The sequence below is a fragment of the Myiozetetes cayanensis genome, unplaced genomic scaffold (assembly GCF_022539395.1).
Source record: "Myiozetetes cayanensis isolate MyiCay16 unplaced genomic scaffold, myiCay2020 scf7, whole genome shotgun sequence".
NCBI classification, from domain to species: Eukaryota; Metazoa; Chordata; class Aves; order Passeriformes; family Tyrannidae; genus Myiozetetes; species Myiozetetes cayanensis.
The window spans coordinates 24,164,683-24,177,360 of NW_026087964.1; positions in this window are offsets into that span (position 1 = coordinate 24,164,683).

Here is a 12,678-nt window from a genome sequence, read left to right on the forward strand (position 1 = left end):
TGGCTACTTGCAAGGTCATTTCAATAACTTTTGAAACAAAGCCTATTGAGTTCTTGCACATGCACGGTAAATGGTACACAGAGCTCTGCCTGCCAGCAGTGAAGTGTGCAACGCACAGCTTTAGTGACAGAGCTATTTCAGTCTGCTCCTCAGATTAGTGATCCCTTTTGTCTGTGCAGAACTATATATAAGCAGTCCCTGTCTATAGTCATCTCTATGTTTAGGGCTCATATCGTTGAGAGAAATGATAGCAGAATGAGCAAGGTGAGGATGGCTGGAGAGAAAGGAATTTAATTTTGCTGATTGCTACTGACTGCTCTTTCCCTCCCTTCCCCCAAAAACAGCTGCATTAAATAATTCAACTAGCACCATAAATTATAAAATCATCTATGTATTGTGCTTGAGCCAGTTCTAAATTAAGAGCCAATGTAACTTGATTGTATAGTTTGCATAATTAACACATTTTAAATCCTGGTTTTGCTCACAAAGTTACAAGAACCTTCGCGTTCCAATAGCAATCCAATAGCTGCTTATTGAAGATCATGAACTTCTCAAATGCATTTATTAAAATGTTGACAGAAAAGTCACCAAAAAAATGTCAGAGAAAAAAAGATCAGAAACAAAGAAAAAGGAATAGTCATGGAAGTCTTATAAATTTTCACACAGTGCTAGTAACGCTACAGCAAAATGAAAGATGTGACATATTCAAGCTTCTGTGAACACCGTAATGTATGTTTGCCCAAGGAGGTAAGTTGAAACTTCTGATAGCTGAGTCAAAATGGATAATAAGAGTTATAGCATATAGACAATTAAAAATAAGAAAACAAAGCCATACTTTATCTAATTTATGGAATTATACATGATTTCTTTGCAGAACTAGTATAGGCATAAGGGTTTTGATTATGTAACTTTGTCATGTTACAGCTGGATTGTTACATGAAAAGTAGTGCACCTTGGAAAAATTACCCTAACTGTACCTATAGTAAGCTCTAAAATAGCCATTACCATGCAGAAAAGAGATATCAGGATCACTGGGAAAATGTCAACATGGTGCTCTGGAGACACTATATGAAACACTAGAAATGATTTCAAGAAGAAAATGTTCTCTCACTGCATTCATCTCTGGATATATTCAGTGGTTTTTTCCCTGAAGGCAATAGTAGAACTGCAAGAGATCAAGACAGCACAAGAGATGCAATGAAGACCTATTAAATCATGAAAGACACAGGGAAAATAAACAGGGGATGAATATTCCCTTTTCCTTCACACAGAAGAAATAGGCAACAATTAATCAGGTTTTCAAGCAGCAGGCTTTAAACCAACACAAGGAAATACACTTCCTAACTCTGCAAAAGATCCAAAGTACGTCTTTATCAAAACATAACCTGATCAGAGCCACAGAGTATTGTTCTTCTATATATTTTAAACATAATAGCTTACATTCAAATTGTACCTCAGGATTTCTGAACCTGGAGAAGTCCCTGAAGATGCCTTCAGGCACTCTGCATGATTTCTTTTATCTCTTCCACTGACTCTTGTTACTGTCCATTTCTGAATATAGGATTCCTGGCTATATGGACTATGGAAAGCTCTTGAGCAGGAACTAGCACTGCAGGTGCAGGTACAGCTGTAAAATATGCTCTTAGCAGTAGAACTTACCTTGGCTTGGAGAAGGAAAAGAAGCCAAGTTAAGGTAAGATGATTGGAGCTGTATCTCTGGTAGAGCACTTCTTCCCATAACAATGTTGAGGAAAGTATTTCATAAGCAAGACTTGGACTATGTTTCCATGATCATGGTGAATTTGAGAACACTACAAATTAGTATGTGCTGGCACCAAGACATTCAGAGACCTACAAGCCTCTCCTCGGCTTAATGGAGAGTGCACCCAAAATAAGAACAGAGGCAGCATTATGTATTTCTGACTGGTCATAAACAACATTTCGTATGTGGAACTCCACATGCCCGAACTATTTGATCAGACTCTAAAAAGAGCTTAAGCTAAAATAAAATCCATTGAGTCCATTCATTCTGCAGAAAAAGGCAGTTAATTATCCACATAATGTTGCCCTTTTGAGTTCTTTGCTGAAGTCCCTTAAATAAGTAACCCATTAAACTGGTTCCCAAAACCATGGGTGATGCCACATAGGAATCAAAAATGAAAAGTTCCATGACAAGAACCTGTGATGTCATAACTTACTGTCACAATAAACTGTCTGTTTTTGTCTGTGGACTCGCTGCGCAACTGCAGGTTTGCGCATGCGTACATGAAAGAAGTGACTGTGCTTGAGCTTGCACATATGTGCTTTGTTCTCCAGGCAATTTATGTCAGAACAGGAGACTTTTGTGGTGAACTCTCCAGGATTATTTGAAATAAAAACTAAAGAACTTCTCTCAAGACTTTTTATGAAGTCCTTCATTTAAAAAATCTTATGTGGTTAAGATGCTTTTAAGATTATATTGCTTTATCTGAAAGAGGTTGATAATCAAAGGACACAGTTCTTTCAACTAACTCCTTCCATCAACTGCAAACAGAAGTTTATCTATTCAACGGTTTCCACAATTGAGTGGTTTTTAAAACCAAACCTGGTGCCAAAATGCAAAAATCAATGTACTAATCTAAAATACCTCAGAAGCAAGGTAAGCAGCTCCTGAGTGATAAACACAGCTATACTCATTACAGTGTGGTGGCTTACACTTGTACAGAGATTTACAAAGCATCTGTTGATCTCAGGAGTGCAATATCAAGGCAGAGTTATCTGAGTGCTGCCAGGTACAGTAAGTAAGGCAGCAGTGAGAGGCCTTGTTCTCAGGCATATCCATTAGTCATGCCCTGGCTTCATTCTTTTGGCTTTCTTAAATCTACAAATTTTTGCATTTGGTGGGCTAGCATAAGGCAAATACCATTGCAAATCCTTGTGGAACCAGATGTTGTTCCAGAGGTGCTTTGGAATGCAGGAGAGCAGGACCTGGGCTCTGAAGGAGAAGGGAAACTTGAGCTGCTTTCAGATAAACTAGAGTCCAAGAAGGAAATATATACACTTTTTTATTCTGGCCTTTCTTTTTCATATGTTTTATTTCTAAAAAAAAATCTTCCTACCTCCCTCCTTTAACTGGAGGAAGGATAAAAGTGACAATTACAACTTCCATATAGACAACTAGAAAAATGCAGTAATGCTGCTTTGTTTAGGGTGAATGGAGGAGATAGCCCACACTCCAAGCACCACATGCACCAGAGAGCAATGGTAAAAACAGTGAGGTGGAACTGGATACACGCCAGTGCCTCCTGCAGGTGTCACTTAAACATCCCCTTCCCTAGTGTTAACTCCTGGCCTGGCCTAGCCCTTTTCTCCTGAGGTCTTACCTACTGCACTGCACTGAGCCTAAGAGAAACAAGGATACTTTGCTGTTTGTACCATGACAGTGCAGTTCATTTCCTGACTTTTTCAGGGATGTAACTCTTGCTACTAACCTGCAACAAGACTGGTTCTGCTTTCAGTACATAACTGTGAAAAGCAAAACTTCCCTATCTTTGGAATTACCACACTTATATGGGAAGCAGGAGATCTTGATTGGTGGCTAGAATTATCAGCCTATGCAGAACACCATTTGAGTATGAAATACTTTCAGTGTTCACCAGAAACAGCCCACAGAAAGCAGCAGAATGACTGTCACTGAGACTGGATGAGTACTGGTTATTCCTATACTGGTTTTCTTTTTCTGACTCCAGGCTGGACTTTTGTCCAGGATTTTGTCCTGTCCAGCAGGGTGTACTGTTCCTGCTGACAGTGTATAAACCCATGCATAGAAAAACAGTGACACCATGTCAGACAGATGCAGCACTTCTTCAGCACTTGTTTACATAGACTTTCCTTGTATTTTTTCCACATTAAAGGGTGCACATTTTTCTTCTTTGCTAGGAAGGACAGGATGAGATGGAAACTCAGTCTGACTTCAGTACCACAGGCAATTGATGGGAGCTTCCTGCCTTCTTGGTTTAGCGCGTGGAATAACAACCTCTACAACCACCAATTTGTTCTTTTCAAAGAGCTTCACAAGTAAACTTGCCCGACATCCCAAATAATGATTTTTCATATTTACTTCTTTTCTTTTTTGAAGGCTAATCATCTGGCCACTGTGTTCCAGGATGCCATGCCTTCATACCCTCCAACCCTACAGCACTCTGCTGGGACTTTCTATGTCACTGCAACTCAACTGGTTCAGGTTTCAAAAAAAGACAGAACAGGATCCCTCAAAAAATCCTCTGGAAGCCTGGAAAATTATCAGTCCCATCAAAGAAAGGGTCCTGTAAAGAGGAACACCTATGTCTTGTGTAGGTAACTGCATGGGGAAAATTAGGAGGAGATTTCTGAAGGGGGAGGAGCCTGATGGTACAATTGAATGCCAAGCTGGGTATTGAGGAGTTTGTCATTTCTGTCCTCAGGTGTATCTTCATGCATCTAAAAATGTGGCCATCTGTTAGCCTACAGCACAGAAAAGCAGGAGTCAAAATCAAGCTCCAGCTCTGACAAGATAACGAAGGTGGCTGCCATCAATATGAAAGGCTGTCCTTTTATTTTAGCCAACAATTTGTGGCTGGTTGATATAAATCCATAAATAAAGCAGCAGGATTTCACGGCAGAGAGTTGTTAGGAATGGACCGCCTTGGCTTTGGGATGTAAACAGTGATACTGCTGTTGCCCCACAGTCTGGGCACTACCATTGCTGCACTTGCCGTTGACTCAGTCCTCATCACACCTGGCTAGTGGGAGCACCTCTGCCAGAGTGGCCAGGAGCCAGGCAGGGATGGTGCCATTGTGCCAGGAGAGCTGTGGACTTGTCAAACACCTGCCTGTGGGTTCCTGGTAGGCTGCACAGAGGAAAGGGCCACGTCTTATTACACTCACAGGCTTAAGCTAAGATTCAATTATCTGCATGTTCTCTAAGCAGATGTTTAACTTAGTTTATGGCTGTCCCAGCCACACAGCATAGTGCCATCCTGCCACTTGTAGACTGATGCAGCTGGAGCTGTAATTTTGCAATTTGCCTCACACCTGGTTTCTCCCATGAGTTAAGCAAGGCTGAAACAATACAGTGTTTCTCTTTTATGTTTCAAAACAAAGGAAAATAAATCTCACAAGGAGGAACCTTATTGCAAAAGGTGAAATCTTTAACTTGTTCACAGCAGTAAAATCCATGGAACTAAGCCAATGTAGGCCAGGTGAGTTTCTGTCCCTTCTTGTTTAATGATGGAGGTAAAAACATGGTCCTGAGCTTTATGATGTAAAAATGCTTTGTAATGCAAAACAGATGAACTCTATACAAATTTTCCAACATTGAACTTATTTCCATAGCAGACACTAAGAAGAGAGCAGCAGAATATTGTGACTTGGGAAACTTTTACTAGAATTAGAACAAGAAAAAACCAATCAGAAAACAACCATTAATGTCCAGGGCAATATTCAAAACCTCTTTTGCTGTTTCCTCTCCCCTCCTTTTTATAAATGTGGGAACAGTTAACCACTCAGGAAGAACACTTTGTAAATTTGTAAAACTAAAGAATTCCCCTGTTAGACTCAACCCACATTAAAAAAAAGAGTTTAGATTTTCTTTTCTTTTGTCTAATGAAGGATAAACGTAATATTTTGTGTTACAAAATACAAAACAGGTTTTTCCCCCACACACTTTAGTCAGCTGAGATTTTAACTAGCTCTTAAAAAGTGTCATGTAACAACCAGGCTAGCAGCAAAAATAAGGGAAACCTTTCTGACTTTTTATGCAGCACACCAAGAAAAGAAAACCAGCCCACCAGAGATCAGATCTTACATCCGCTCTGTGGGATGAAAGGACTTTGTTGCAGCTACAAGAAATCAGCACAGTAGTGATCTTGTCTGCCAGGGTAAGACTAACCAGAAATGTCTTCTCTCTTCCAGCCAGAAAGACTCCCTGGCCAGTCAGAGAGACTTTGCACAGCTCACAGGGTGAGTCCTGCTGCCTGCTGCCCTGATGGGAAAGAATGTCTGTGAAACTTGGAGGCAGCCTTGTCAGGAACTTGTGACTCAGCTCTATTTCTCAGCTTTCCTTGCAGCTTGGATTACCCGTTCCCTCCTTCTCCCTGCAGTACCCACCTCCAGATCCCTGATATTGGGCCCATCTGATCATACTTTTTTTGTGCACGTGTGTCAAAAAGTGTATACTTTTTGACAGAGTGACACACACCCCATCATAATATCTTCAGGAGATAAAGCAACCCTGGGTTCAAAGAGCCCAGCTGTGACCATGAATAACTGGTCTTCCCTGCAGTAAGTGCAACAAGATACCTTGCAGTCTCCAGGTATTTTCAGAGGTACCAAGAAAAGCAGAAGGGACCAGCATCAGCTGTCTAGAAGAAAGCATCTGGTAGCTCAGACAGCAGGTGTCTTAGACTTTTGTCCAAAAATGTTTCTGGATAAAGATGTAACAAGGTGTCTGCAATGCTTACATGCACTATCTGCAGTGTTGTCTGCACCTGGGAAGCTTTTTAGACCCTTCAGAAATAAAAATCCCTACAAGGCTGAAAAATACAGTGCTTCTCAAAATCAACAGACTTTTTGCCTAGTATAGTGTTAATAAGGGCCCTTTTTTTTGTGAAGTATTAGTCAAGTTGATCATGTTATGACGTGTTGGGCTAGTAAAGGCAATAGAATAGCACAGGAACCAAAAGAAGTTTTAAAAGTACCAAATCAAACTAACAAACAAAGCAAAATTTAAAAGCATATCTCTCTCTAAACTGCACAAAATTTTTCAGTCTAAGCACAGCATGGAATAACTTTATGTTCCGATATCCACACAGCTCATTAACAGCCAGAAGAATGTTGCATGTGGATGAAAAAATCTTTTTTTGACCAATTAAATCCATGGATAGCATGATTACAAAAGCTGGCAGTTTCATGCTGTCCTGTATCCATACTAACTTTCTCTTACCTGTAGAGCTGTTATATGTTGGGAAGCTCAAAAAAACAGGCCCATGGTTTGGATATAGATCAAATATCTTTACTACATACAAAAACAAACACTCTACCCCTATTAAAATTCAGCAGGAATGATATATCAAAAATTTGCAGATTGCTTTGAAAATTTAGCTGCAGGAAGATGACCTCTTTTATAGCCACGAGGCAGATTTTTCATCAAAAACTCATTTGAGTGTTATTATTACAACTGAAAAGCTTTCCATGTTCCCATGAGATGACTGCATTGCATGTTATCCTGAAGTCAAAGATTGCAGGAAAGAGTTGACAAATCCAGACAACATTAAAAGTAAGTGGATGACGATTTATCTGCTGGGAGAAATCCAGCAAGTTCTAGACTTGTTTACCAGCCCCAGACCAGAACAGCTCATCAAACTGTAGTACTTAAAACCAGAGTTGATGCTCTAATATTTAAAAGTGTGTTTTGGAAACACTCTGTGTACACTGAAAATCTTGGATTGGATTCAAAAGTTGTATTTGAAACTGCCATCTCCTAATTAAAACAATATACTCCTAAATACTTACTTCAAATGATGCCTTTAGCACATCTTGCTGATTAAATTTGTTTAGTGAATGGAGATAGAAAAATTTCCTCACAATTAATTTTCACTTATTTGAATATCTAAACAATTTTGTAGTCTCATAAACAATTTTGTAGTCTCCTGTTTAAACTGACTTACAAATACTGAAGGTTGGGGTACAGTTTATTCAATGTCTTTCAGATTTTTGGCTGCGTGATTCTGTAAATTATAGGCTGATACTGAATGGAAATTTCAGTGTTTGAATCACCTTAAGTTGTTCAAGGCTTTAATAAAACCTTGTGAAGGGAAAAATATGTATTTACACCTTATTTAAAGGTGTTGAAGATTTTTATAATTAATTTCCTTTAAAAATCAATGTTCCGGTTTTCCCTAAAAAATGTGGGGTTTCAGAACTTTTAAAGGAAAAGCAATGTAGATCTATTCTGGGAGGATTTTCTTGTCTACAGAGTAGAACATCCAATGGCTTTCATTGAACCTAAGTATGATAAGAATATTCTCCTGGCAATGAATGTAATTCAAAATAAAATTAAATGCAAAGTCACATATTCATAAAGTCTACATACAATGGTTCTGAGGACACTGATGACCATCTGGCACCATGTATGTAGGACCTCAGGCAAACAACCACTCCTTTTTCCCTGTTCCCAGTATCCTCCAAATGCTTACTGAACTCTGGCAGGCTTGGTACTGTGACCACTTCCCTGAGCCTGTTCCAGTGTCCAACCACCCTCTGCGTGAAGAACCTTTTTCTGATATCCAACCTAAACCTCCCCTGACAGCTTCAGGCCATTCCCTTGGGTCCTGTCATTGGTCACTACAGAGAAGAGATCAGTGCCTCTTCTACCCCTCACGAGGAAGTTGTAACTTCAGTGTCTCCCCTCAGTCTCCTCTTCTCCAGGCTGAACAGACCAAGTGCCCTCAGCCACTCCTCACATGGCTTCCCCTCAAGGCCCTTCACTGTCTTCATTGCCCTCCTTTGGACACACTCAAATAGTTTAATATCTTTCTTATTGCAGTGCCCAAAACGGCACACAATATTCAAGGTGAGGTGGCCCCAGAGCAGAGCAGAGAAGAGCAGGACAATCCCTGCCCTTGACTGGCTGGTGATGCTTTGCCTGATGTCCCCCAGGACATGTTTGGCCCTCCTGGCTGCCAGGGCACCACTGACTCATATTCAACTTGCTGTCAACCAGGACCCCAGGTCCCTTTCCATGGCACTGCTCTCCATCATCTCATTCCCCAGTCCATACATACATCCAGGGTTGTCCTATCCCACGTGTAGAATCCGACACTTTCCCTTTTTGTTATTCCGTCATATGGTTGGTGATTACCCAGTCCTCTAATTTGTTGAGGTCTGCCTGCAGGGCCTCCCTGTCTTCAGGGAGTCAACTGCTCCTCCCAGTTTTTTGTTATCTGCAAACTTCCTTAGTATCCCTTCTAGTTCTGCATCCAAGTAATTTATGAAGATGCTGAAGAGCACAGTGCACAAGGTGGAGCTCTGTGGAACCCCACTAGTGACAGGTCACCAGTCTGATGTCACGCCATTCACTGTTACCCTCTGTGCTTGACCTGTGAGCCAACTGCTCACCCACCACGATGTGTTTATCCAGCTGTGGGCTCGACATTTTGTCTAGAAGGATACTATGAGAGACAGTATTGAAAGGTTTACTGAAATCCAAAAAGATTACATCTTGATCAGCTAGGTGTGTTACCTTGTCGTAAAAGGAAGTCAGATTTGATAAGTAGGATGCTTCCCTCATGAAGCCATGCTGGCTGTGACCAGTGACTGTGTTGTCATTCAGGTATTTTTTAATACCTCCAGAATAGTCTGCTCCATAACTTTACTAGGCACTGAAGTGAAACTAAGAGCTGCATGAATTCATATAAATTTTTGGTGTAAAGCTGTTTGATGTAAACAAGACTGAGGGAAAACTCTCCTCGGTTTCATGTCTCTTATGACTCCTCTAACTAGACACAAGATGACCCACACTGCAGGTGGCCCGTAAATACATTCACACTGATTGGCTGGCCCTGTGCTTCCAAACAGAGCATGTGACAGCTGAGCTCTCTCTTTTCTGAGTCCCTCTGCTCTACTCAGGTCAATTTTTCATCAAGCCAATGTGAATTCTTTTCTTTGAGACTTCTACAGTTTTTTAAATTTGTTTGAAATCAGAAGAGTTTTCCAAATGTGTTAAGAAAAAGTGATGGACAGAAGGAAATCACAAATCTGGTCACTGCAGGATCCAGAGGCAAAATAAGGCTGACTGGATGACAGTGTTGACATATATGTACCTTCACTAAGAAAATGTCCTAAGAGTACTCTTTGATCTGAAAAAACACACCATCTTTTTAACCTGAAAAAGCTTGCCAAATTCAAGGCAAAAAAGGTTGGCTTAACTGGTGAAGGCAGTAATTCACCATGTGAACAAGCCACTGAAGAGCTGATTCTACATCTCTTATGTGTTTAACACTAGACACTGATTTGAAAAAGAATATTTTAGCCAAAGTTGATGGAGTATGATGGCCTAACATAAGCAGGGCAGACAGATGATCCTCAGGTCTTAAGCTCTGTGAACCATTCTGCAGTGTGACACAGTAATGTTAGAAATCCACTACTTGTGGATGCTATCATGCAGTAGGTTGGTATTAGCAAGAACTCTGTGAGTAGTCCTAACAAGAGGGCTGAATGGACCTGGTGTATACACGGACCTTCAACCTGCCAACTCTTCAAAACACTTTTGCAGCAACAGCCCAAACACCACCCTGCTTGGGTTCTTTGTCTAAAAAGGACCACAATCCATCCATCTACACAGCTAAACACAGCTCACAGTATGCCACTGGAAGTGATTGCTATTCCTAGCTGTATATGCTGCCTTGCACTTTCAATTCAGGAGTGCTACAGCACTTCACAACTGCTCAGCGCAGTGGTGAGGCAGGTTAGGGCTGCAAGGACTAGACATAGCAAAGCTCTGTGTGTGGCAGCCTGTGCCAAACGTGGTGCAGAATCACCCTGTGTCCTCAAAAAGGTGCTGCCTTAGGATGAACACTGTGAGAGTGAGTGTTTATTCCAGTTGGAGTGATTTGGCTATTTAGGACTTGCCCCCTTTTAAAAAGCATCTGTGAGACTGCAAAGTGGTCAAGATTTCGTTCTGTGTCCTTGTTAGACAATGTGCCTGGTACTGGTTGCCCCCACTGTCTGAGAGCACTCCTGCAATTCCAGCTCTGAAGGACAAGTTCCAAATTCCAAGCCTCCATCTTCTCCACCACATGCTTCCTCCAGGATCCAACAAACGCCTGACCTTACTTGGCTTGGGAGCATTTGCTGCAGCAGACACAAACAGAGCTGTAAGTGGAACACTTCCTCTGGGACTGTGTCCCCTCTCCATGCTGAGTCTCTTGGGCCAGGCTCAGTCAGTGCTTACTTAGGCAGGCTGACAGCAAGGAGTGTCCCACCATAACCATTTACAGAGCAAGGCTGGTGGAACCTCACGCTCTGTAGTGAGAATATTGCAGCAAAATGCTTCTGGCAGGAGGAGATAACTTGCAAAAAAACCAGGGTAAGAAGACTTGAGTGTTGGCAACCCTAACAAGCTGGATTCACAAAATGAACTTGAAGAATTTGGCAAAACCCAGATTACATTTTAAAACAGTTACTGTAAGTGTAAATGTTATTTTATCCGCCTCCTCGAACTGGATCATCTTGGCCAGCCTCCAGACAACCACACCCACGCTCTTACTTTTACAGCTGCAGAGATGGGGTCAAGATTGTCTATATTCTGTGTAACTCAAAACCTATTATTAAAGTAATTCATTTGCAAATAAATCATCCTTGTTACACAGCTCCAAGTAAAAGAAGGAATAAAATATGAGCTTGTGAGCTTGAGCTCATTTGCTGAGTGAAAATCCTACTCCCTTCCCTGAACACATTTAAATCATTAACAAGAATTTGGTCACCAATGCAGCTCCTCATTTAATTCAAACCTGTGAAATTGATACAGTAATCATTAAAGAAAAATCAACAACAACAAAAGTACAGCAAAACATACCCCAGGGTTTATCAGGTGATGGTTCTTCACAGGAAAACAGAAAAGATATTACAGCACTCAAAGGTCTAACGTGACCGAAAACATTATTTTTTCTTAATTTCAGCATTACTTTTAGTAAAGCATATGAATGTAAACTTGGTCCCAGCTGAGCCAGTGTAACATCCTATTACTTTAATGGAGGCAGGATCTGAGCTACTGTGGAGGGCTTGAAAACTGTCATGTGATTCCTGGGAGGAAACAAGTAGCCTTATTTTCAGAAGACCTTTGAATGATCCAGCTTTAAATACTTGGGGGTCCATTTCTGCATTCATTCAGCACCTTGTATCAGCCTGCTTAAAAGCTGTCTGCTTGTGGTGGTGGGCTTTTTTTCACTGTCCCTTTTTTCCTTCTTACAGGGCCACATTTAGAAGGTTTTTCTGGATTTAGAGGAATATCACCAAATCTTTTCGAATGATAGGCCAGAGATAAAACAAATTTTCTTTTATCTTAAGGTAAAAATGTTGGGTTTGTTTACTTCTGCAAGTCTGCACATGGTTATGACTTTTTCCAGTGCTTTCTTCCATGATTCTGTAAGACACTGGATATGCATGAGAACCGCAAACAAAAGTATTGTTAATCAAACCTGGCCTTCAAGATTCATTATATCTTTAAACAAAACAAATAAAGGAATAACTTGTTATTAAGCATAATGTTATTTTATGCCTGCTGCAATATTCACAAATATACATAAAGATTAGTCAGCTTTCATGTAATGAATTAAAGCCACAGGATGAGTTTTAAAGTGATACCACATCCATAAAAATATTATGCTGAAACTGAAACAGCCAGAGCCAAACTTTTGTCTTACATTATGGAATAGAGAATTCTGAAAGAAATTTCCACACTGCATATTCCATGATTTTAAATAACCATTCCTACTGTAGTGTACTATCTCTGACACTGTATTTTAGGGCCTTTGATGATCTAGCCAACCACTTGCTGCTGTGGCTATAGACCCGATCTTGACCAATACCTAAGCTGAAATACTTTTTATGTTTTATTTTCATTTTCATAATGATTATATATATATTTATAATTACACACAG